Genomic DNA, 27,182 nt, shown 5'->3' with positions numbered 1-27,182 from the left:
TTTAAATTTTATTGTACAATGTGAGAGAAAGAAACTCAACGTTGGGCCCACAGCCTTGGGCACTCTGTCTTCCGCCTGGGAGCAGAAAACTGAGCAAGATCTGTGCCCCACCAGGATTTGAAGGTCTAGTTAAGGATTGTCCTTTTCTTGTGACAGCAGTGGCTTTGTAGGCATTGAGTTGGGTGTCCAGTTCCTCTGCACAAGCTGCTGCTTTGAATGGTGGTCTAGAACTTAGTCTTTTCTCGTGCCACCTCACCAGGAGCCATGGCCAGGAGCTGACCACCTGAACCACGCTTCCAGTTCAGGCCTCCTCCATTCCTACTTGGGGTAGGTATCTTTGGAATATCCCTGGGCAAGGTGACCACCTGGATGCTCAAGGGGCAGCCATCCAAAGGGACACCGTAGTACTCCCTCAGCACCTTCAGGGGATTAGCCTTCCACTGGAAGTACATAGTGGCTGTGCCCAAGCTGTGACCAGAGCCATCATAGTGCACAGCTTCCTGCTTCTGGAATGCTCCAAATTAGCCCAAGAACGTCTGGATATATGTGTTGGACACACTGGGGTACAGGTTGGACAGCAGCAGCAGCTGCTGCCTGTGGGACTTGGAGCCCACACCGCCTCTGAAGTCACAGTCAGTCACATGGTGCTGACGCTGGTCTGAGAGTCACCTGGGCCTGCTTTAGAGTGCTGGCCTTGGGCAGATGTGACCTGTGCCTCCTTGCTTCTCAGGATAGGTGTCCCTTGGCTCTTCGCCGTGTTCAGGGCACCGCTGGCTGCGGTTCAGTTTGGTGATGTCCTCTAGAGACAGATCCACTTTGCTGGCCATGGCAGGCATGGAGTCGGGCCTCAGCTCCCCTTCTGCTTGGGGATCCTATGGGAAGAGAAGGGAGGAAGGACCAGTGGATCAAAACTGGCACAAAGTGAAACTGCATGGAGAGAAGCCAGAGCATCTGGACGGGGTTTCTACCAGCTTGAGCAGCAGGCACGTGGCTAGAGAAAGTGAGATGGACATGGGACTGACTTCCCAGGTTTTCCCTGAGGCCGGTGCCTCGCAAAGCTGACTTCCACCCCTCCATTCATTCCCTAGGCCTTGGAGAAGGGGGTTACTCAACAGGTCTTAGTAGACCTGAGGACCTTCCCCCTCAGAACTGCTCAGAAACTCAAGAATCATACATCAGAGGGTGTTTAGTGTTCTGGCACCTTTGCTCAGGGAAATACCTAAAAAGGGGTCCATGTGAAAAATGACAAGTTGAATGACTTACTGGGCAGGTGGCAGAAAATATCCAGAGGCAGAGCAAAATGGCAGGCAGGGACCCTTTTGGCTGAGCACAGGGAAGCAGAACAGTGATGAGAGCAGGGTGTGTGTTCCCAGGGCTGTGTCCGCTCTCACCTCCTCCCCTAATAAGCCTACCAGAACTCAATAACAGAGGCCCTACCCTCCTGCCATGGGCCCACTCAAATGACCCTCCACCCGCTACCTACACACCCTACAGGAAGGAAGTTCTCACTACATGCTTTTACTATCAACAACCTGCCCTAGGCAGGAAACATTGGTGGGCAAATTGGTATCCCACGTCTAACAGGAGTGCTGCTCCCCTCTCTCCCTCCATCCTTTCCTGCCTCCTTGTTTCCACCAAACTTCTTACTCTCACTCTAGAAAGAAATTCATGCACATTCAGGAAACGACTCCAGAACTCTTTTCCTAAAATCATTCATACACCTTCCTTGCTGTGACCACCTACATTGCCAGCCCTAGCCAACGGGCTAACTGTGTCTTCCAAACAACATGGTTTGACCACGTTTCTAATTGATCGAAGTAAGTGTGAGTGAGGAGATTTAGGGTTCCAGGAAGATTAAAAACAAAAATGCTGACCTGCACTTGAGGAGGATTTGTGACATTACTTTTGTTTTCACATTTGGAATTGTCTACCTGGAGGCTCCACTGGACAGGGAAATCCTCCCGTTTCTCTCACATCTGAGATAGAATGTTCTAGGCAAGCAGGAAGGGCTACTTTCCTGATTCCCTATGGACTCCAACTGGAGTACTGCAGGTCAACTCCAAGGGACTAGAAGTTGAACCCCGTTCACTCCAAAATTAAAGAAATAATTCTAAAAAAATAAAAAAAGAAAGAAAGAGAGACAGACAGACAAAGAAGTGTCTGGGCTCCCACAAGATGGCAGAGTGTTCACATCACTTGACTCTTATATGCCCTTCATGGTTTGAGCCCCATATCTAGCAGCTCCTGTCTAGGAGCATGTTGATGCATGACCAAAATCCTGAGAGGTGGGTGGAGGAGAAGGGATTATGGCATCTTTAGACCACTTTGTGATAGGAGTTCTCTCTTTCTTTCTCTTTGTCAGGTATACATGCCCTATGGCAAAAATAGCTATCTTTTAAAATAATATATTCTTATGTCCAGTCGTCATTCTAATATGTTATTGGCTGTGGAGAGACCTGGGCATTGGTCGTCTCTTTAAAGCTTCACAGGTGGTTTTATTGAGTAGACAAGATTAAGGACAGACAGCCTCCCTATTACCTAGAACTCATTAGAAATACAGAATCTCTGACCCCAGAATCTACTGGGTCAGAAGATGAGTATACAACATTTTGGAGTGACCCACACCCCAATTAAAGTCTGATACACACTGCCCCAGGGAAAAATGTATTGAAGGCAAATGGAAACTAGTTAGGGATGGGTGTGCTTTTCTTTCATGGCCTGACCCGCCTTTCATTAATGATAAGTTCAAGTACCAGCATTCTGCCCTTTTTTGATGTTTTACTTTGACACTCAATGAGGCCTGGAACAAATTTCACCTTCTCCCTTAACCCACACACAGCTTGTTCAGGCTCACATAGGAAAGCAATGACACACCCACATTTTCCTGCAAAAATCAGACTTGGAAGGGGCAGAAGCCAAGCCTCAGGTATCCTCTCTATGCCTCAGAAACACTTTGGGCTTGGGACTTAGCCTAACTACTCCAAGTTAGGTGACCCATTTAAGCTCCACTCTAAATTCTCCTTAAACTCCTCCACTGTTCTGATGGGCTGCCATGCTGGAACTGCTCAGGAGGCAGATGTTTGTTCAAGGAAAGTTGCCCCAAGCCTTCACGGCCCCAGTCCTCAGCCTGGACGCTGATGGAGCCAAAGGCAGCCCAGGAGAGGCTGATGCTGCTGACCGGGATCAACAGAGTAGGAATTAAAGTGCATCTGCAGAGTGTGAGCCTCGGGAAACGCCCTCCCCCAACCCACACCCAGAGACTGACACTCATCTCATCATGGACCTCTGCACTCCTGCTGGTAGAACCCACCCTGGGCGCCCACTGTAGTGAGCAGGCAGCCACCCTAGCCAGGCAAGCGCTGCTGGCAGTGGGCACACAGAGCCGATGGTCAGAGCACCTCTGACCTTGGCCAGAGCCCTGGAACTGCCCTCTTCACAAGGAGGAGCAGGAAGTCTTCCCAAGAGCTCTTCCCCTTCCTGTTCCTCCTTTTTTTCTTAGAAGATAAAACATTTTCAATAACATTTACACAGATGATCAACACGGTCTTCAGTTTTCCTTTTATGATCTAATGGAAGGCAAGGGTGTTTAGTGGAACTTGAAGACAGAGATGTCACTGAAGACCTGGCAGGGAGGAAGGCTTGGTGAAGGGAGAAGGACTCTAGATCCTAGCCAGTTTTCATCCAGGTGGGCTGGGAAGTAGGGCAGGGTAGAATATGTGAAACTGACTTGGATGTTGTCGGGAGTGTTGAAAAGGTTGGACCCCAGCTTCCCTCAAAGGTCCAAGTGACAAAAGGATCCCCCTAAGGACACAGGTCCTTGGAGACTAAAGGGTCAGAGAGCAGAGAGCTGTGTGTGCGCAGGGAGCAAGCACCCTCTGCAGAGCCTGTGCAGGGGACGCTCCTTCAGTGTGCCCCTGCAGCCCGGCTGCAGTTGTCGTCCTCACCGCCTGTCCTTTGTCCTTGAAGACTGCCGAGCCGCTCTCTTCCTTGGCTTCTTTTTTTGTCTAGTTCTTTGCTCTAAGTATTCTCTAGTCACCCATGTACCAAATGCCACATCCAGTTTTTTGTTTGTTTTGTTTTTTTACTTTAAAGAAAATCAGATTTGTTATGGTATAATTTAGAAAGGACAGTTCATGTGTGTCAGTTGGTGAATTTGATCTGGGTGCAGGCATGTACCCTGAACCCAGATCAAAAAATGACGTTAACCAGCGTTTTTTTCTCAGTCACTATCCTCCCAAAGGGTGACCAATCCCTGACCTCTAACAACAGAGACTGGTTTTCCTGGATGTGCACATTGTGTGTCCTTGTCCATCCCTCACTGTGAGGTGCGTCCCTCCTGCACAACATCACTGCTTGTTCATCTAATTCCCATCGAGCATCCCATTCTTTTTCTTTTTTACTTATGTTCTTATTTCTTGTTCTTTTATACATTTAATCACATTAATTAGCTTACAAAGTGAATATTCCAACATGTGTACCTTTCTCCCTAGTCCAGTTGATAATACTATAAAAATTATCTTCAAGAGATAATACCACATTTCTTTGTCCCATTGTGGATCACAGATTCTCAGTTCTGTTGATAGACATTAGTTCGGGTTTGGAGCTTCTCCAAGCTGGAGCCTGGGGTTGGGGGGGAGGCGGCAGCGTACATTGCAAAACCAAGAAGTGCTTTCTAGTCCACGTGGGCTGCTCAGCTGGGCCTGCCCTCGACACAGATGTTGCCCAGAGTCCAAGTGTTTTGGAGTCCTACACCCTGCCCCTCTGGGATCCTACATCCAGGACCTGGGTGGAGTCAAAGTCATCCTGAGGGGAGTGGGGCACCGCACAGAACCCAGAGAGGCACCTGCTCTGGCAGCACCTCTTGGCCACATTCATCTAACCTGGAGACAGACAGATAGAGACTAAGATGTAAGGAAAACTTTCAGCATTATAACCTTCTCCTATTCTCCTCCCTAGATAAGAGAGATAGAGAGACAGAGAGAGAGGGAGGGAAGGTGAGAAAGCAACCCCTATGAGGGCAGACATGGTGCAATCCCTACTCATTTCTCCGTTTCAGGATTTTAGGTACCATGCGCAGTGTGATTTTTTATCCCACTGGCACTGGGACTTAGTCTGCCTTTGGCCACCACACCTGAGCCACCAAGTCACAAGATGGCCTTTTTTTTTTTTTTTTTTAATAATTTGAATAAAATAATCAAGCTGAAAAAGGGTATTGAGTAGAGGACAAGTCTCAGATCCTATGGATATACTATTGGGCTTCTTTTTTTTCTTTTGGAGAGGTTTTTGCTATAGGACGCGTGTGCTTGCCAGAAAGACAGAGAGAGACAGAGAGACAGAACGCGAGAAATCCCCCCCCCGCCAGGGGGGATGGCTACACTGCAGTTCCTTCTCCTCCATTCTCCTCCATTCTCCTCCCGGGATCTTGGGCACGCAAGCACATGCACCCAGCGTGAGTTTAAGCCACTGGGTCCGGGACACAAACCGCAGTTAACTACTTGGGAGTCCAACGACATAGCCATTATGCTAACTGCTGGTCTCTACTATTTGGGCCTTAAAGAAGGTTTCTTGTTGCTTTGGTGGGCAGACAAAGAGACATTCACTAATAATAGAATCTGCATAATCACATTAAAAGGGCAGGGGTTGTGTCAGCCTGTGTTGTGGTGGTTAAGGTGGCTGGGTTCCACATGGCTGAGTGCATAGATTGAGTGCCAGATATGGTGGCATAAGAAACACCCCGGGTTGGTGTGTGTACTTGCCCAAACTCCTGAGAGGAGAATGAAGGAAAGTGGTCTGTAGCAGAGCCATCTTGCCCCAGGGGAGAGGAGTTGCTTCCTCATTTTCTCTCTCTCTTTTTTTAATCTCTGACCAGTACACACACCCTATAGCACTAAAGAAAAATAACACCAAAAGATAGAGAATTGCAAAAAGCACTATTGAAAGTACGACGTTATCTCAACTGATTTTTTTTAAGAATTATTTAATTTCATTTCTTCATTCATTTATTTTAATTTGATCAGAGAGAGACATATAGGGAGAAAAATTGAGAAAGCAAGTCACCAGGTCTGGGACTCGCACCCTGGCTGGCTTTGTGGGAGTATCCAGTGCCTTAACCACCACACCACCTGCTGGCCCCATCAATTTGCTTTTAAGCATGAAAATTACAGTAGATACGAATGTATGTATCATGTGAGTAATCTAGACGAAAATAGAAAAAAAGTACAATCCTAAGTAGAACGGGACTCTGCTTCTCTGACAGAAGCGAACTACTCCTTCACTCATTTCCCTGCTTAATGTCTATGCTTGAGGATGAGGTTCTCAATCCAGCTCCAGCAGAACTAGCTGTGTAGTCTTGGACCATCCACCCTCACTGAATCTCATCTCTAAAGCCAGGCAGTGTTTCTCAGATCCAGGAAGAGAACTGGACATAGTGATGCAATTTGTCCAGGCTTTCCTGACACAGAGACTTTCTACTGAGAATGGGAACAGCCTCTAACAGGGCCCTTCTGCCCACTCCACACCCTTCCACTGCCTGATGCAATCAAAAGCCAAGCAGTTCCTACTGTGTCTTCCACAGTGATACAATTTCCACCTTAACCCCATCAGCCTCTGAACTAATTAGCAAGGCAAATGAGTGTCAGTTCCCACATAGCTGGTCTGGTTTCTGGTCCCCAGTAGAACAGTATAAAAAGGCACAGTCAGCAGAAGACTGAATCATTCGCTCTTCCTAGACCAGAAACATGGCTTGGCCTGGCTGGGAGACTGACACGTTGGAGCTCCAAGCATCAGCCATGGGAGAGCCATCCTGGAGGTGGGCACAGCTAGAGCCCCACATTCCAGAGGGCCTAAACCGAGAGCAGGCCTGGGCCTGGGCACTGGATAACTTCCCAGCGCTGAGCCGTCACTCCTGCCAGTGCCCCCAGTGCTGTGGAGATGTGAACCCCAGTGCATGGAGGCTGATGAGTTGGCATTACATTGCGCAGGGAGCCGATTCCTGTGTTGAGAGAGGACAAAAACGCTGTCGAGACACACCTGTTCAGGACCCAGTGGCTGACACCGCAAAGGAGCTGCAGTCACCCCGTGCAGACATACCTACTACCACCGAGGATGCCCAAAGGGGCCTGAACCAGCCTAGAGATTCCAACACTTGTGGAGGACCGACACAGAGCCAGCGCGCCCCCTGGAGCCCAGGCCTTCCCAGGAAGCTGCTGAAAACCAAGGCTTGAAACCTGGAGGAATAAGGAAAGGCGAGGCACCCATCTCTGCTGCAGGTCCACAGCCCCACAACCCTCAGCTGACGCCCTGGGGGAGCCTTAGACACTAGGCGGGGCCCTCACGCCGACCCTGTGGACTCTGCACTGTCTGCCTAGACACTTCAGAGTAATTCTCTTATTGTATTCTTCTTCTCCTGAACGAATTAAAGATTTTCCATTGAGAAAACCTTTCTTTGTGTCGTCAATAATATGCCCGGCAACTTTTCTTTTCCATGTCTTTAAATGATCATGGTTCTCATATTACCAGAGTTGTCTATGTTGATCAAAGTCTTTCTTTTTCCGCCTGTGCAATTGTTTTTTCTTATGAGCAGCTGTATTGGACGACCTGAGGCAGGAAGCAGACAGGGACCCAGGTCAGCTATCAGGTGAATCTAAGGGGCTTTGAGGAGCTGGGGACACCAATAGGGTAGGACAGGAGAGCTGGGTGGACAACTTGATGAGCTTCTCAGAAAATGAGCATGGCCTCTCCAGATGAGAAGGCATCAATAAGTGTTCTTTACATTACCTAAAGGTTACATGAACAGGAACAAAAAGATTAAAGAGGCCAGAGAAAATCACTAGACTTGTGCCTTCTCAGTCGACAGCCATGAAGTCCTGGCTCCATGTCAGACAATTTGGAGGTAATTACAGAATCCTGTCTTGGTTGGGCCTACCCAGTGCAAATATCTTCATGGATCTTAATTCAACATACAACAAAAACGCATATTCATGTTGGGCTCAGGCAAAGTGGCTTAGAGTCCTCAAATACTAGATATTTATTCAATTGCCATAGCTGTGGAGGCTGGGAAGTTCGAGATGATTGGGTTCCTGGGGAGGGAACACGTTCTGTCTTATAGATGGCTGTCTACCGACTGTGTCCTATACGGCAACAAAGGGAGAGGTAATCTGGGGTCTCTTCCTCATACAAGTATTTATTTGAATTTCACTGTAGGGCACAATCACTCTCCAGGAGATGGGGCTCCATCTCCAAATACCATGCATGACGCTGGGGGTTGGAACTTTACCACATGAAATGTAGAGGGATGCAGAGCAGTCCATATCACCACGTCCATGCTATCAAGTCTCCTCCCATCTCAGGGCCCACAGCATCTGAGACACGCCTTTCTGCAGGCATCCAGGAGACAGATCTATGAGTCCTCACAACTCAGTCTCCATCCTGCACACCAAGTAACTGGGCAAACACAGGGATGGAAGCATGCAGGAGTGACTACCCTGGGACCTTTGGATCTTTCCTGTCCCCTCAAAACTTAGAAATCAAACTGAAGAAACTTAATGTTGACTTTAATCTAGGTTCTTTGGAGGACATTTTCCCATTCACATGATAACAGTTCTAAATTTCAGTGCAGAATGTGGAACCGACATTGTTTGCCTTGCACTTCTGATTAGAGTAATTAAATGTCTCCCCTCCATGACAGGAAATGGGAGCAGATGGTCAAGAAGAATTGGAAAGGCTTCTTGTTTGAACATGGAGGGAGCCTCCTTTCTCACCCTCTTCTTCCTGTTCTGGAGTCTTTCTGCTTTCCTTTCCTTCTTATGCTCACAGATAACCAGACTATTAGTTCCTACCACAAGAAAAAAAAGCAGATTATGCTGGAATGGAAGATTTTGAGAATATGATGGAGGAGAGTTTAAAATAAGCAGAATAAAATGGAGAGAGTATAAGAAAAAATGGTAGCAATAAATTTGGTATCTGTTTCTCAAACAGGACAGTAGTATTGAATATATAAGTGTGAATGCTCTTTTTTAACCCAATGTCACTTCTAAGCACAAGATATTTATGTAAAAGGAGAAAAACCTAACCTGGCTTTCAGTAAAGAATTGAAAAGAACATTATGGTACACCAGCACAATTCAAATGTGTACAGTCTTTAGAAATAATGTGAAATATATTATTTTAAAAATATACCCCACACTTGTCCTTCTAATCCAGGGGCCATGTCTCGGCAAACTGGCGGATGTAAATCCAGGCCTTGCATGGAATGATCCTACCCAAGTTGAAGAGGAGAGCTGTGATGTAGACACCCAACTATGGTCAGAGCAGGATCCTTTACCGTGAGGCACCATGTCACTGTTAGCGTTCCGTATTTTCTTGGTCCCACCCAGCTACATGGTTTGCCCACTTGATTCCTCCCAATGTTATATGGTCTAGTCAGAACCTGATTTTCAGCTCCCAGACCAGCCTATCTAGGTAGCATTCCAAGCTACTCACAGTGGGCCAGCTGGTGGCATGGTGGTTAAGGCAGCTGGATCCCACATGGCCAACTGCATAGTTCAAGTATCAGATCCAGCAGCTTAGAAAACAAGCTGGGCATGTGTGCCCCAAATTCCAAGAAGAGAATGGCAGAGAAGGGATGTGCTGTGCCCCTCTCCCTGGGGGAATGCATTATCACTTTCTCTGTCTCTCTCTCCATGTTTCTCTCCAGCAAACACATGTGCCCCTTACCTCATTATATTTTTTCTTAGATTCATTTTCACAGGGTGTGTGGGCTTGCCAGAGAGATAGAGAGGGAGGGAAAGTGAGAGCTCAGTCCCGCCCCCAGAGGGGATGGCTACACTACTATTTCTTTCTCTTTGTTACCTACTCAGGGTTTGGGGCACACACACACACACACACACACACACACCCTATGTGTTCCCCAAGCTGCTGCATCAGGACTACAGCTGCAGAATCAGTCACGTGGGAGCCAGTGCCTTCAGCATCATGCCACTTGGACCTATAACAAATTATTAAAGAGAGAGAAAAGAAGTTACTCATAGCATAGAGAAAATGTCAAAGTTCCTGTCATTTCCAGCACATCTGGGACGTTCTACTGAGACTAGCCACAGCATTTGAATGTATGTATTTTTAACGTATCTTTAATAAAAAGTTAAACTAGGAAGATTGTATAGACATTAAAGATGAGACCTTGAATTTGTTTGAACAGGTGTGAATCGGTGTGGTCCCAAGTCCTAGTGTGCAGTGCCCAGGTGAGGATAACTTACAGAGTGTTTCCTAACAGGTAGCCTGGTTACCCAGCAAAACTGTTGTGGTAGGCTGTTAGTCATGAGCGGGGGCCCTAAGAGAAAAGCAAAAGGCTCATCTAGCTCCCCGCGCCAGGAGGGAGAGGCAATTTGCCATCTTCCTTCCTTGGGGCCTGAAGGAAGCACACAGGGATGATTCGTAGATTTTTCTCTTATCAAAAAGACCTAAGCAAGCGTTTTGGTCAATGCCCTAATTCCCATTAGGGCGATGGACTAATTGGGCAGTCTAATTGGGGCAACGTGGCTCTCATTGGGCCTGCGAGATTAGGTGATCAAGTTCCTCATTCTTTACCTGTGAGGAAGGTGCGCAGGTGCAGGGAAAAAAAACGTGTGGATTCAGATTGAAAGAAAGGACATAGGCAGCATAACGGGCCTCCCACTAATGAATATTCATGACCTCTAGTAATAAATGACAATGGGCCGGTCCTCTCCTGATGCAGTTAGCGGCTAGGCCACGCCCAGATTGCTCCTGACTGCAGAGGACCGCCTACTCAGCCAGAGCTATAAAAGGCGGTGGCAGGGCTCTTCAGAATCTCAGACACTCCTTGTCCCTGCAAGCAGGATCGCTGAGGAAGCCTGAAGCACGCTATGCACCTTGGACGCCCGGTGCGGGGAGCCCGAGATTCTGACGAGCGTGCTCCAGGAGTTCACTGGCTCGCGGTCCGGAGCTCCAGGAATCCAAGAACCTGGCTGCCCCCATTTTATCCCAAGTCAGACCGCTGCTCTGGGTCCAGGAGGTCCGCCTGGGGCCAGAAAGGCCATTCTCGTCCCGGTGGACTTCAGACCTGGGCCTTGCCACCCCCGAACCCAGATGGCCCGGCACCTCGAGGTTGTGCATAGGGTCACCCGACCAGGAGCCGACGTCCAGGGAGCACAAAGAAACACAGGTACCCTCTGGGGACAGACCTGCTCCAGGGACAGAGGATAGGGGTCTGCGAGATTTGATGGCCGCAACCCTCTTAACCCCGCTGCCTTATTGTTCACCATGCAGATCGCTCCTCTCCTCGGACAAACGTGAGACTCTACAAGCCTGAGCACAGCGTGGCCGTCTCCCTACCCGTTACCGGCCTCCGCCCAAAGTCGCTTGTCTTGCTGAGAGCCAGATCCACACACGAAGGCCCAGGAACGCCCAGAGCTGCACTGCTGCCGTCCGCCTTCTGCTGGTCTCCCTGGCCCGCACCAAGGACCTGAGTTTTGCACCTAAATGCGTCGCTGGAGTAACTTCTGCAGACAGAGGAGGTCCCCCTGCCACCTCTGCCATGGCTCAGACGTGATGGAAGAGTCTCGTCTGCACAGGGCATTGAAACTGTTTTCTTCATGTTGTTCCCATGCAATAAAAATCTCCAAGACACAGAAATTCTTGTTTCGTGGGTGTGTTTCTAGTTGCCTGTGGGGAGGGCAAGAAGCCTGTAGATGAGGGAGGGGTGCCCGTCTGGCCCCAGGTTTCTCTGAAGCTTGGAGGCACCATTAAGGCTGTGTGCACACAATGGTGGCTGCAAAAGGAGGAGGCATGGGACCAGCAGTTAGTGTAGTGGCTATGTCGCTGGACTCCCACGTAGTCGACCGCGGTTCAAGTCCTGGACCTGGTGGCTTAAACTCACACCGGACGTGTGTGTGGTGCGTGCCCAAGATCCCAAGAGGAGAATGGAGAAGGAATTGCGGCGTGGCCATCCCCCCTGGGGGGGGAGTTCTTGCTTTCTGTCTGTCTCTGTCTGTCTGGCGAGCACAAGGGCCCTATAGCAAAAAGCTCTCCAAAAAAAGAAAAAAAAAAAAGGAGGTATCACGTCACCTGTGCATAGGCGGAGCATCCCCAATCACGGCATTTGGATCCAGCGTCCCTTGCTGGTCACACCTCCATCAAATGTGGCAGGCTGCCAGACGGACACCCTGAGAACTCCACGTTGCCATGGATACGCTCCTGCTCCATAGCCCAGACCCTTCCTCTGTGACCCCTTCCATTGGCCAGTTCCTTAGCCCACCAACTCTCTTGCCCCCATTACCTCCTCCCACCTCTATCTACACCATCCTCCAAATACCACACAGGCCTACCAGCCCTACTCTTCTCATCTCCCTCCCTGGAGTCCTGGCCCACTCCTAGGGAGTGGCCCTTCTGCCTCCTCTCTGTTGTCAGATGCCCCTAGCCAGCTGAGATGTCCACAGCACCACGCACACCTGCCATGCTGGCCAACTACATGAAAGAGAGCCCTGGGGTGAGGGGGGCAGCACCGGAAGCCTGGACACAGGGAAAACGAGCCACGGGGACGTTGATCCCACACACCTTGAGGGCTTGGTGAGCGCTCCCCAGGACATGTTCATACCTAACCCTACACATTCTGGGTGACTTGCAGGGGCACCTTTCCTCTCTTGCCCAAAGGCAGCTTGGATCAGAGTATGCACCCCAGCCAAGGGGCCCTAGAGAAGCCCCACTGATGTCATAGCAATACGCAGACCCAAGGTGGCAGGGCCAGACTTTGGGGTGAGAATTGTTCAGGGTCAGGTTTGACCTCTCTCTCTTGGTCCTCTCTGGCAGGTGTGTCTTCGCCAGTCTCTCTAGGTGGCACATCCTCACACACAGGAACACGTACACCGTGCACACACAGACATACGAATACGCCTGGTCCCTGGGCCACCCATCACAACCTCACCCTGTTTCCTGAAAGATCCTTTGATCCTCCCAGGCCTGAGGTGATACTGTAGTTCTCCAGCATAGGTCTCCAGCCCATCCGTGACGAAGGTCAAAAGTATGATGAGAATTTTTGCTTCTGGTAGACTACCAGGTGATATTTTCCCTCTTTCAGAGTCTAAAGACATTTCTTTATCACTGTTTTCTCAGAGAGATTCCCTTTGACACCTAAGTATAGCTCAGATAGATCCCAGGACTTCCCAGGTGCTGGAGCCAGTCCCACCCTCACTAAGATCTGAAGATAGTCTTATTCCTCAATTCTCAGGAAGCAGTTGGGGGATGAAATCTATGATGACAGAGAATGGAAGAGTGTGGGGGTTGTGAAATGCAGGTCTAAGGTTCCTTTTCCCTTAAATATCTCCAGGACTTTGTCGTATGTCAGGTAGTAAACTCAGAAGCATGCCTGCACCCAGAAGTTCACTTATGAGATTATTGCCTGCAACACTCCTTTGGATGCACCAACCTTCATTAAATGGTATGATGTACAACTGGACTCTCTCTGGATTCCTCTGGGCAGGAGGGGCTTTAAGAGACCTAGAGTAGCAGGGACCAGTAGAGGCTATAATGGTTATGTGGCTGGACTCCCACATAGTCGATAAGGGTTCTAGTCCCAAACCCGGCTGCTTAAACTCATGCGAGACACATATGCATTTGTGCCCAAGATCCTAAGAGGAAAATGGAGAAGAAGGGATTGCGGCGTGGCCATCCCCCCGGGGGGGGGGGGTCTCGCTTTTTGTCTCTCTCTCTGTGTCTTTCTGGTGAGCACACTCATGCTATAGGAAAAACTTCTCAAAAAAAAAAAAAAAAAGAGAGAGAGAGAGAGACATGGAGTAGTGGATGCTGTATTGGAGCACCCAGACCCGGTTTCTATGTTGTAAAAAGAGTCCCAATGTTGCTTCCCTATATCTTAAATATATATATTTTGGAGAAGTTTTTGCTATAAGGCGCATGCGCTCACCAGACAGACAGAGAAAGACAGAGAGACAGAAAGCAAGAAATCACCCCCCAGGGGGGTGGCTACGCCGCAATCCCTTCTCCTCCATTCTCCTCTTGGGATCTTGGGCACGCACACACATGCGCCCAGCGTAAGTTTCAAGCCACCGGGTCCAGGACGCAAACCACGGTCGACTACATGGGAGTCCAGAGACATAGCCATTACGCTAACTGCTGGTCCCACAGAAGCCATATTAAAGCAGTAATTCTGAGATGGAAAAAGTTTGGGACAGAAATGGCATCCAGGTGCCCACATCTGCACTGAATAGCCACTGGTGGCTACAGAACAGGGATTCTCAATCGCGTTTCCCAACTGAACAGCTGTCAACGAGGTGCTCGACATTAATTCCTGGCACCTTCTTGTTGGACATTTCCCAGCGCCTTACGTGTAGGTGTAATCATCCAGGCCTCGTGAGCATGTGCTCATGTGTGTGGGTGTCTGCAGGCGGCATCTCCTAGCCAGAATGTTTAGGTCAAATCTTTATCTTCATCACATTTTTATTTTAACTGCACAAAATAGCTACTTAGGCAGAAATAGGTTGCTGGGGATCATATAAGGATGTAAATCAGAGAAAAATTAAATCGAATGCAGAATCACATTACATAACAACGAGTTGGGTCAATTCTGGGAGCATGAAGTCCAGAACACGGGACTGAGATCGGTGTGGAAATCCATGCGCAAAATTAATCTCGAGACGGAACTAACAGGAAAGGATCTATGCTTCATCTGTCCAAGACCCATAAGGATTGCTTGTTGCAGGTAACAGTAGTAGCCTGTCAGAGTTCATCTTCCAGAACCCTCTGTGCTTCGTGTAGCATATAGAAAGCATTCATCTTACTCCCTGGGTAAGATAGTTTAAATGGTCTATAAAATAAACTGCCTGGGCGCTCAGCCCTCGAGGTTCTGAGTCCCCCCTTCCCCTAGTTCTGTGTATGTCTCTCTTTATCCTCTCTATGGATTCTTCATTCACCCTGTTCACCAGACTGGATCGTCAATAAGTCTCTGTTACTCTGGCTCTTCCTCAATGCAAGTTTACTCATTGACCTACTCTGAAAAATTTCTCTCACTTTTGGAAACTTTTGATAAAACGTTGGGATATAGAAGAAAAGGTGTATGCATGAGGTTGCTATAATTCCAGATATCCTGCAAATGTTCTTGCCATGGTCAAAACTGTGTTAATTTCCAACTTCCCATCTTCAGAGCCCTGGCCTAAGGGACACAGAGGCAAGGCCCCCTGCCTCAGCTCCAGCCCCAGCCCCAGCAGCCCGAAGTCCAGAGACCTCCTATCTCCGACAGCCAGGATTGTCCCCAGCTCAACAGCAGACCCCACTTCCATCTTCAGAGCCCTGGCGAAATCCCACGCCGTGCGCTAGGCCAATGAAACACCCAGCAGAGGGCGCCATTGAATCCAGAAACTCAACTTGCCTGCTGGGTTGTCCTGGCTTCTCCTTCCCAGCCCATCTCAGGTCGTTTCCGGCATGTTTGGATTATTTCGTTGCAGCCTCCCCTGAATCTGGCCACCCCTGCCTCCTTCTGCCAGGCATCTACAGAGTGTATGCCCAACTTGTTCAGTTACTGGCTAAAGACGGATCCGAAAAGGTTGTGCTTTGGTTCAAAAGCTGGGGGAGAGTTCAACGAAGCTAGCCGCTGGAGGCTGTCTGTTCATTACATCTGTCCAAGCCGAAAAGTGACTCATTTTTGGGGGGGAAAGGGAGCTGAACAGTCTCAAACAAATAAATCAAATAAGAACAAAGAGAAAAAAGTCACACTATTATCTACTAGTTGGGCAACTAGTTAATGAAGGTGGCAGAATGCAATACTGAATCAAAGTTGCAGAGAGTTCTGACTAGGTGATGGATTCAGATGGTCGTCACAAATAGATGCCAAAGCAGTTTATGAAAACTTTGGGGACATTTATAACCAAAGGACCTGGGAAATGTATGCTTATAACCTCGCAGTGTGACAAACTCACGTAAAGTGACTCTCCTAATTAATACAAAGCACACAGCATCAATTAGGCATCGTTTGCCCTATGAAGTTTTAACAACATTTCTATATCCAATAGCTTATAAAGGTTGTGAGGAGTAAAATTGATATACGGAACAATCACACATATCCCAAAACTCTGAAATTCTATAGAATCAACAATTCCAGCAAAAATAAAGAGAAAAATCTAACAAGAAAGATGGGATGGGAACCAGCAGTTAGCGTAATGGCTATGTCGCTGGACTCCCACGTAGTCGACCATGGTTCGTGTCCCGGACCCAGTGGCTTAAAACTCACGCCGGGCGCGTGTGCGTGCGTGCCCAAGATCCCGAGAGGAGAATGGAGGAGAAGGGATTGCGGCGTGACCATCCCCCCTGGGGGGTGATTTCTCGCTTTCTGTCTCTATGTCTCGGGGGTGAGCCACCCCCCCTGGGAGAACACCCCCCAAAAAAAAAAAAAAAAAAAAAAAAAAGAAAGATGGGATGGGAATTACCACAAAATATATTATATATATTCATTGCCACAAGGGGTGCACAAGCATGCATAAGAAACAGAATACTCCAAATCAGGTTGATCATGTCCTAATCTTTTTTTCTTCCATTTCTCCATCCCTCCAGGATTTAGGGCATGCAAGCATCCCTTCGAGATTAGAGCATACAAGTACATGTGACCGATGTGCTCTTCCTTCCTTCCTTCCTTCCTTCCTTTCTTCTTTCTCTTTCTTTTATTTTTTTTATTTTTATTTTTTTTTTTTTGGCCATGAGGGCATGTGTTCACCAGAAAGAGATAGAAAGAGACAGAGGGAAACTGAGAAAACACACCCAGAGGGGATGGCTACACTGCAATCCCTTCTCCTGCATTCTCCTCCTGGGATTTTGGACACACGTGCACACACATCCAACATGATTTACAAGCCTCCAAGTCAGGACGTGATCTGTGGTCAGCTATGTGGGAGTCTAGCTCCTTAACTACCATACCACCTGCTGGTTCCTCCAGAGTGGTTTTCAAGCCACCCAGACTGACATTCGAACTTCAGTTGGCCAGGAGGGATCTGGCTCCCAAAGCAGGATTAACTGCTTAACTGCTGTGCTGCACACCAACATGCAAAAGAATTTTAAGAGACATGTTAATCCTATACAATGTATAGACCTTCCTAGAATCCTGATTCTAGAAATAAATGATAAAAATACAGTTTCGAGACAAGTAGGAGAAATTTACACATATACTGATTATTAACTAATAAAGAGTTGTTTTTAATTTGTCAGTCACATTTCAAACTTTGAAAAAAAATCATTGTCTTAAATGTGTAAGGTATAATAATGACAAGAAGATTATTTTAAAAAGCCCCGATGTGTTATGCTTTATGAATGTCTAGTATTGACAAATACAATAATATAATGTTTGTGATTTACTTCAAAATAATCTACCCCCCTAAAAGAAAGCGTTAGCTAAAATAAAATCACCAACTGCTGATAAGTGATGATTCTCAGGTGTTAAACACATAAGGGTTCATTTCCCTCATTTCTCTATTTAACTTACTTTTTTTCAATAATTACATATAGAAATATAAATAAAAAAGAGATCCATAGCAGAAGATGTTCAGTACACATGAAGATAAATTCAATCAAATTTCAGGGTTGGAAGCAATATGTTTGTTATCTGTATGTAGAAAAAAAAGATACAAGGGCTGGCAGATGGCGTGGTGGTTAGTGGCTCTGGACTCCCACGTGGCCAACCATGGTTTGAGTCCCGGACCAGGTGGCTTGCTTTCTCACTTTCCTCTCTCTCTCATTCCATCCCTCTCTGGTCAAATTAAATAAATAAATAAAGTTAAATAAAATTAAAAAAAAAAAAAAAAAGCTCAACATTAAAAAGAAAAGAGAAGAAAAAAATAGATACATCCATGAAATATAGTTTAAAAGCTGCATTCCCAAGGTCAGATTCATCCAGTACATGCCGTCAGTGTTCAGGATTACTAATACTAAGGCTCTCTCTGAACATCAGAGCCTTTGAAAGAACCAGGATGGCCACTCTTGCTTTAGCTCTCTCAAGATCCCCTTGCAAAGCTCAAGCAGAGTCACCAATGGTACAGCCTTTTTGTTTTTTTCTTTTCTTTTTTTTTTGAGAGGTTTTTACTATAGGCACATGCGCTCGCCAGAAAGATGGAGAGAGACAGAGAGACAGAAAGCGAGAAATCACCCCCCAGGGTGGATGGCCACACCACAATCCCTTCTCCTTTATTCTCCTCTCGGGATCTTGGGCATGCATGCACACATGCCCAGCATGAGTTAAAGCCATCAAGTCTGGGACTCAAATCACAGTTGACTATGTGGGAGTCCAGTGACATAGCCATTACACCAACTGCTGGTCCCAGGACAGCCTATACAGAAGGGAAGAGTAGAGCACTGCAAGGTTGAAATCCAGAGGCTATTTGGGTGAGCTGGGGCCACAGTGTCTGAGGAGGGCTGGCCTAGCTTGAGGGAGGGGTCCCCAGGTCCCCAAGCCATGCTTGGATCTGCTCCCTCTGGCTCCTTTTGACATTTTTAAATCCTACTTGCCCACCTTGATCTAAGCAGCCTTTCTCCTGATGCTGACAAAGATCCTGCATGGACCTGAATCGAAACAGGTCATAGCAGGTGGGGTGGCTCCTTTTCACCTTGGAACAGTGTCTGTCCCACTCACTTCCCATAGTGCAGCCCATGGGCACGCTGTGTCAGAGTAGTCACAGTCTAACCTTTTGGCCTTTCAATCCAGGTAGGAAGAGTACAGAGCACACCAGTGCTGGGCCCATCCTACTCAGTCTTAACCATTTCTGGGCCTCCTAGGCCTGAAGATTTCATTTTAGCTGTAAGCTGAATACCCTCCCCAATTCCCAACCCTTGCTGTGTCAAAACCCATACAGCAAAGGATTCAATAATCAATGTTTTCCATTTTTCATGAGTCCCAGCACCATAGAATGCAAATTGAGAAACTTCCACATTTTTATATAGTTCTGAATTAAACACAAGGACAGAATCCAGTAACCAGTTGTGCTTTTTCTTATTCATGTAAGCTGGGATGATGAAGAGTAAACTATACGATCAACTTAATTCTGGTTAGACTTTGCTCCCAAGTGAGCTTGGCAGTCAAATATACATTCCAAGCATTAGGACTGCAAAATGTTTTGGGTTTTGGAATTGGAAAGTAATCATCGTAGAACTGCACTCTAAATTCTATCCATTATTTGCAAGAGTGCTTAGGGTCAACTACCATCTCTCTGTGAATTTAAGGAATATTTCATTCATTCCCTCCCTTCCCCCATTAATAGTTATACTGATGTCAGTACCAGAAGAGGTTGAGGATGAAATTTTTTTAAATGTATCTAGAAAATAATTGCCAAAGTTTCCTTGTTGTCTTTCTTATAGAGACTTCTGAGAAATAAGGGCCAAAGAAGATAATTAAAAATGTTACATAGGCCCAGCAAGTGGAATAGAGCTGAAGGTGCTGGATTCCCACATGGTCAATCATAGTTCGAGTCTCAGACTTGGCAGCTTGCTTTCTCACTTTCCCTCTCTCTCTGGTGAGCACAGATGCCCTATAGCAAATTTATAAATAATAAGAAGAAATTAAATTTAATTAAGAATTCTTTTTGTTAGAGAGAGAGAGATTTTTGTTATAGGGCACATGTGCTTGACAGAGAGACAGAGAGACAGAAAGCAAGAAGGAACACCCCCCCCAGGGGGGATGGCCACACCACAATCTCTTCTCCTCCATTCTCCTCTTAGAATTTTGGACATGCATACAATGCACCCAGCACGACTTTTAAGCCACTGTGTCCCAGACTCAAACTGTAGTCAACCACTTGGGAGTTCAGCAACGTAACTATTACACCATCTGTTGGTCCCTAAATAATTCTTTTTTTAAAAAAAGATGCTAAATAATGGCATATCACTGCCCCCCCCCAAAAAATCCATGTCATCAGATCATAGCCTGTATGATTCATGTGCCTGCTCTTACTGGAAAAATTCATTATATAATTCCCTTTCACACTAATGAGGGAAACTGTCATTCTGAAGACCAACAAACACATGGATAAAAACAGTGCTGTATAACTCACGATGAACACAGTGCATATAGTGGTGGGTTAACAGCATCACATCGGCAGAGCTGGCGCAGAGAATCCCGGCTGTTGGAGGAATAAGACCTCCCTGAGTACTCCTGGCATGTGTTTGTTCATGATTGGGGGCTGGCTGAAGCTGGGGAAGATGGCAGCCTCAGGATCTTGTTGGGGTCCTTGTTGGTCTGTCTCCCTCTGTTACTCTCATTCATGGGACAAATTAACAAACAAAACTTCAAAAACTAAATTACAGGCTTTTTTGGATTCTTTCTCAGCCTGTGGTGCTCAGTTCCTTCTGTGTGGTCGCTGGGGAAAACCTGTCATTGTGCTAACCATGCTTTGCCAGATGTGGCGATGAAGATATTTTTCTATAAGGCATGTGCACTCACCAGAGAGGGGAACAATTTTAGAATTTTTGGTCCCTTTTCCCATAAAAATAAAACGCTGGAATTTTGATGGGATATTTGTATCAGTGACAGAAATAGCACTTCATTTTGATCAATTTTGGGAAAGTGGTCCTCTTTGTAAAGCTCGCTCCTGCACTGTGGGGTCTTATGGAGGAAGGGCACTGGGCTGGTAAGGTCTAAAGCACATCTGCATGTGCAAAAGGCAGCAGCAAGAAGTCTGAGACATGTGGTCCTTCTGCGATTACTGTTACCTCTGTTTCACTGCTGCTGGCTCCTGAAATCTATAATTTTAGAAACCTCTGTGCTTGTCCAGGATTAAGAAAATGAATCCATTTTGGGGGTCCTTGTCATTTGAGGGTGTCGCTAGGGACTTTACCTGGGAGGAGTGGCAGGACCTGAAAGATGCTCAGAAGATTCTATACAAGGGTGTGATGCTGGAGATGTACAGCAGCCTGCTGTTTTGGGGGCACTGCATTGCCAAACCTGCAGTGATCTTCAAGTTGGAGCAAGGAGATGAGCCATGGACATTAAAAGAACTTTCCAACCAGAGCCTCCCGGATTGTTCAATTTACAAGATGAAAAGAATCATGAAGATGGATGGTGGTGATGGTCCTAGAACCTTGAGAGGAGAGATGTATTCACATGTGATAGGTAAAGTACCTCTGATGAAGCTATGATCAGGTGGGTACAAATTTCTACCAGACATAGAAAGAGGTCTGTCCTTGCAACATCATGGGAAGACATGAAGAAGGAGTCCTTCAAGGGAATAAGCCAAAACCTATCAAAGCATAAATGACATGAAGCCAGTAGGCTGTCCCTTAAAAACAATCTACCCCAACCAAAACATAAAAAGTACAGAAGAAAAAAGGAGTACTTAAATGAAGATTTGAATGGATTCATGGAATGCCTAAGACAGAACTCACAGAAGGGTCACAATGGGGAGATTCTGTAACAGATAGGAAGTAAGGGAAGAAATTACAGTTGCTTTAAAGAAAGTCTGTGGGGGGATCAGCAGTTGGTGTAATGGGTATGTCACTGGACTCCCATGTACCCAACCATGGTTCAAGTCCCAGACCCGGTGGCTTAAACTCACACCAGATGCGTGGGCTTGCGTGCACAAGATCCCGAAAGGAGAATGGAGGAGAAGAGATTGCGGCGTGGCCATCCCCCTTAAGGGATGATTTCTCACTTTCTGTCTCTCTGTCCCTCTCTATCTTTCTCACTAGCACACAGGCCCTATAGCAAAAACCTCTCCAAAAAAAAGAAAGTCTGTGGGAAGAAAGATGTTAAAAACATGTATGATAATATCCTTCATTAAGCCAATATACAATGTATTCTAGATGGGAAATTTCATTTTGTATGCTGTGATATACAGTGAATTAATATAAAATAAATAAATTTTAAGAGAAGAAAAAAACACTAAATTACATAAGATAACAAGAGTTAGCAATCATGCAGCTAAATTGAAACCATTGTACCCAGGTGGGGGAATAGAAAATGTTGCAGTGACTATGGAAAAGAGTATGGCAGTTCCACAAAAGATTGAAATAGAATTAGCACATCCTCCAGCAGTTTCACTTTTGGGTATATGCACATACACAAGATTGAAATCGTTGATGCAGGACTTCTGGGTGATCAAACCCAACACCTGTGCAGGTTCTTGTTCTACCCTCATGAAGAATTAGAGATGCAGACACATGGAGAGGATAGTAAGCAAACTTTATCAAGGAAGGATAAAAAAACTTCCAGTGTACTGGAAGGGGGCCCGAATGGATTGCCAAAGAAGATCTAGAGGCAAGGGGTTTTTATTTAGCAGTTCTAGAAATGGGCTGGCTTTTTGATAAGGTAGTAAGTCTTTAGAAAATAGTTACATGATTGTCTGAGTGATTTATTGCCCTATTTTTTGTAGAGTCAGCAGACTAAGCATTCTGTACTTCTTTTTAGAATACAGTTACTAATATTTCTGTTTCTGCCATAGAGTGTAGACATTTGGTATGTATTAAGTGGGGACATACAATTCCTCTCTTTCATAGTCTGGCTTGCTTCACTTAGCAGTAAATCTTCCATAATTGTCCACTTTCTGTCAAATGTTAGGGTCTCATTGTTTTTTATGACTTAGTAAAAGAAACCATTGCCCTTAGCTACAGTTGCTTTCAGTCCCAATGTAGCTAACTTTGGCTGTGAAAAGACAGTCACTGTGACTCCATCTTGGGTCTTTATCTTGTCTATGTGTTCAATATCTCTATCTCCTGTTTTATTAGCAAGGAGTCATAAATTCTTTAGAGACACGTAAAAGGGGTATATATTGTACATTAACTAGACCATAAAGGAAAAACAGACTTCAATTTAAAAAATAATAATAACATAGTGATCTCCTTTGGGGCCCTTATCCTATCTACCTGTAAGTGATCTAACTTCTGTCTCATATTTATACACTCACGTTCATAGCAGCACTATTCACAAAAGCCAAAAGCCAGAAACAACCCAAGGCTCCATCAGTGGATGAATGGATAAACAAAACCGAATATAAACATTCAATGAGGGTGCCTGTAGGTGGTGTGGTGGTTGAGGCACTGGACTCCCACATGGTTAACCACAGTTCAAGTTCCAGTCCTGACAGCTTGGTTTTTCACTTTCCCTTTCTCTCTCTCTGGTCAAAATAAACAATAATGATAATAATAACGAAATTGAATAAACAATTCTTTCTTAAAACATTCAATGGAAAGCAACTAGGCTTCAAAAATGGCACATGCTACAAGGTGGATGACCCTTGAGGACAATACACTAAACAAAACTCCAGGACCTTCTGATGTAAGCCAACCTCAAAGAGCACTGCATTTCACTGAAGCACCAGTCTAGCCTTCTATATGATGTTTTTAATAGTAGGCATTCTAATGAGAATGAGGTTGCTACATTCACTTTTGCACACACACACAACTGAAATTAATTTCCAGAGCAAAGTCAAAGTGTGATAACATACTGTGAAAATAAAAGAAAATCACTTCCTTGGAGTGGCTGTTTGAGCTGGAGCTGAGTAAGCACCTCATGTCCTTCTCTGGAAGCTCACTGGTTCAGAGAGCAGCCTTACTGAGCTTTACAAGATTGCACAGGAAGTGAAAAATAGTGACAAGGAATAAAACTCATATACTTGTTTGAATCAACACAGTTTCTTCGGCCACAACTGCCAAACAACTTACACTTCGCATTCCCTTATTATTCTTTTGATCCATAAATGTTTCGAGTATTAAAAGATTTTTAAAGGAAAAAGAAGGTATAAAACATTTACAGGGGCTTTCCCTTCCTAACAAATTGGTCAGTAGAAGCATGATATTGAGCAGTAGAATAATCATAGTTCTTGGGACCAGCAGGTGGCATGATGGTTAAGGCGCTGGACACTCCCACATGGTCAACTGTAGTTCGAGTCCCAGACCTGGTGGTTTGCTTTCTCACTTTCCCTCTCTCTCTCTCTCTCTGGTCAAATTAAAATAAATAAATGAATAAATAAAATTAAATGAATAATTTCTAAAAAGATAATAATCATAGTTCTTATTTGAGGACATATTTTAATAACCAGTGCATGTATTTATGTTTATTTATCCATTTGTTTATAATACTTCAGTAAACTCTTATAAGCCTACCACTCAAAACCTTGACACAGTCTAATTATTCGACCATTATCAGAGACACATGGTACCCAGTATCTGTTTCTCAATATCTCTCGTCCCATCCTCTAATCATATACTTACAATGTTAACATCTCCCCATTTTATCATTGCATTCAGACCAGGCCAGTGCGGCTGTGCCGATGGATGGCTACCTGTTAGAGGGCAAGGAGCTGGAGTTCTACCTGAGGAAAATCAAAGCCCGGAAAGGAAAATAAACATTCCTATCTTCGCTCTGTAATAAAGGAGGTTATTGTTCATGTCAAAAAAAAAAAAAGACCCACTATGTTATTGGTTCAAAATTATAAAACTTATTTTCTATATTATTATTATCATTATTATTATTAATTGCTAGAGGATGCATGTGCTTACCATAGAGAAACAAAGGGAGAGAAGAAATCATCACCCAGGGAATGGTCTTGCCATGAACCTTTCTCCTCCATTTCCCTCTCCCTTCAAGATTTTTTACTTTTTTCCCCCCATAGGGCACATTTGCTCACTGGAGAGAAACAGAGAAAGAAAGTAAGAAATCACACACACCCCACACCCCACCCCCGAGAGGAATGACCACACCACAGTTTCTTCTCCATTCTTCTCTTGGGATTTTGGGCAACCACACACACCACCACCTGGGAGATTTTCAAGTTCCTGGGTCAGGACTCTAACTGCTCAGTCATGTGGAATCCAACCATCTTAACTTCTGCACCAGCCGCTGGTCCAAAACTACCCTTTTTGAAGCATCTCATGGTAAAGTCCTTAGTCACAGAGTCGTGTTACTTCTTGCACATACCACCATGAAACATGTAAAAGAATGTAAGTACCTGTACTGCTCAGAGTAACAAAATCCTTCTGGGGATGGAGGAGCCGAGGTCATTACTAGGAGAGTGGAAGAAAATAGCAATAGTACATTAACTGACTGGAATAGCTTACAAGAGTCTAGATAAGTACATTACAACAATATTTTAAAATATGGCTACACATGAACAATACATATTCAGAGGGGAAATAATGGTTCCAAAGACTATATGAAGCATGGTTATATTTTATAACATTAAAAAACTAAAGTATGGATACTCATTGATAAACTGAAACTATATTAAAAGTCAATAATAGAATTGTAGAGGAGGGAAAAATTTATTCCCCTATCCTTCTAGATACTTTGGTGGGGCTATAAATTAAGCTGAAATCAGAGAGATAGTCCATCAGTTAGAGTCTCAGACCTGGTGACTTGTTTTCTCACTTTCTGTCTGTCTGTCTGTCTGTCTCTCTCTCTCTCTCTCTGGTCAAATTAAAAATAATAATAAATAAAATTAAATAATTCTTTAAAATAAATATAATAAAATAGATTCTCTTTAAAAAACAAAAAGAAAATAAAAAAGATGCAGCACATTAAACTGAGATAACCTGCCTGCTAAAGCAAAAAGAAAATAAGGAAGGAGAGATACCATGGAAGCCAATGAGACAGGTTCACTACCATGAATCAATAAAATGTGAAAAAAAAAAGTTTAGTATGGAAGGGAGGGAGGGGAAAGGGGAAGGAAAAACAAGTAAAAGTACGCTTAATTGACAAAAAATGAGAAGTAATTTGCTGGCAACAGCAGTTAGCTTAATGGCTATGTCGCTGGACCCAGTGGCTTAAACTCACAGCAAGCGTATGTGCATGCCTGCCTTCCTGCCCAAGATCCCTAGAGGAGAATGGAGGAGAAGGGATTGGCCATCCCCCCTGGGGAGTAATTTCTCACTTTCTATCTCTCTGTCTCTCTCTGTCTGTCTGGCAAGCACACGCGCCCTATAGCGAAAACCTCTCCAAAAAAAAAAAAAAAAAGAAGTTACTTGCTGATGATAAGGTATGAGTAATATCTTTGTCTTGACTGACATGCACTGCATTTGCACTGGAAAAAGAAATTTTGTACACTGTAAAGACATGTGATTAAATGTAAACAAAGAAATTTAAAAAGAAAAAGAAAGAAAAAATAACAAAGGCAATGGTGCCATTGCTCCCAGAGCAAAACACACACATACACTTTTTTTAAAAGAAGATGGAAAAACCTAGTGATCACTGATCCTACAAAATAGAAATTATGAAAACTGCTAAACAGTGAGATCCTGTGATTAAGATACATATCCCTGTCCAATCTAAACCAGCATATGTTAAACCTAAGCCTAAAGTTGCTAAGAGTATAAAAAGAAATGAAACCCCCACACAAACAACAGCGACACAAAGTGACAGTCACAATTAAACCCATTTTCCTACAACTAAGGAATCCTGGGAGCCCGAACATCTTACATCAACGAGAGTTAAAAATAAGGACTTAACTGTTGCTAAAAACGGAGCGTTGTCAGACAAACCGCGCTTGCCAGCCTATCCCGACTTCTGTGGGGTTAAACACAAGCACAGCGAAGACGGGACTCGCTATTGCTAAACCGATTTTCTTGTGACCAAGACATTCCAGGCACACGACACTGGTAAAATCCGATCCTAGAGCTATCCCAATTCCAGTCATCTGGACTTCTAGGGTACTTAAGCACCACGGACAAAGCCGCATGGGGGAGCCTTTAGGAAACCGGAACTCCGCACCAGTACAAACGCGCAGCCCCGAGTCCCCCCATCCGCTCCACTAGGAACTCGCTCACCCCGGGACGTGCTGGGCTAGGAAATCACCATCGCTCGGCTCACTCTGACCTGTGTGGCTACACGGTGACGTCCCCCCGCTAAGAAACCCCGAGTGGAGGACACCGGCATTGCTCCGCAATCGGGATTTGCTCTGGCTCAGTCCATCACGTGTGGACAATCCGGATCTCCGACGGACACGGTGAAGACATCCCAGGCACCGATACCTCCACACTTGCTAGGAAGAGCAAAGGCACGAAGCGACGAGACGGGCCAGGAGGCGGGATGGGGTGTCCTGGTGCTCAGACGCAACCGCAGAGGGCGAGACGCGCTGGTGGCGCCCGCGCTGGGAAGGAGAAGGCGCCTGCGCAGCTCGGCAGCAAAACCGTCCGCGGAAAACGGCTCCTCCCTCCCGCCGCGCCGCCACCGAGGGACGCCGGGTCCGCGCAGGG

General features: G+C 45.7%; 1 long non-coding RNA gene across 4 annotated transcripts; it reads right to left on the bottom strand.

Annotated features, from left to right (window-relative positions):
- LOC106733690 (uncharacterized) lies at window positions 1–27,182 on the bottom strand. Of its 4 annotated transcripts, XR_003547583.1 has the most exons (5): window positions 26,803–27,182; window positions 26,437–26,493; window positions 24,941–24,995; window positions 9,895–9,984; window positions 7,988–8,833 (listed from the first exon to the last, which is right to left on the bottom strand). It is a non-coding gene; the product is annotated as an uncharacterized LOC106733690 (long non-coding RNA). The 4 variants fall into 4 exon arrangements; XR_003547582.1 differs by lacking the exons at window positions 7,988–8,833; window positions 26,437–26,493 and adding an exon at window positions 1–872 and having other exon boundaries at window positions 26,754–27,182; XR_001369626.2 differs by lacking the exon at window positions 26,437–26,493 and having other exon boundaries at window positions 26,754–27,182.

Source organism: Tupaia chinensis, unplaced genomic scaffold, assembly GCF_000334495.1.
Source record: "Tupaia chinensis unplaced genomic scaffold, TupChi_1.0 Scaffold144378_1, whole genome shotgun sequence".
NCBI lineage: Eukaryota > Metazoa > Chordata > Mammalia > Scandentia > Tupaiidae > Tupaia > Tupaia belangeri.
Note: the sequence above shows the minus strand (reverse complement) of the source record. Positions and strands in the feature narration are given on the sequence as shown.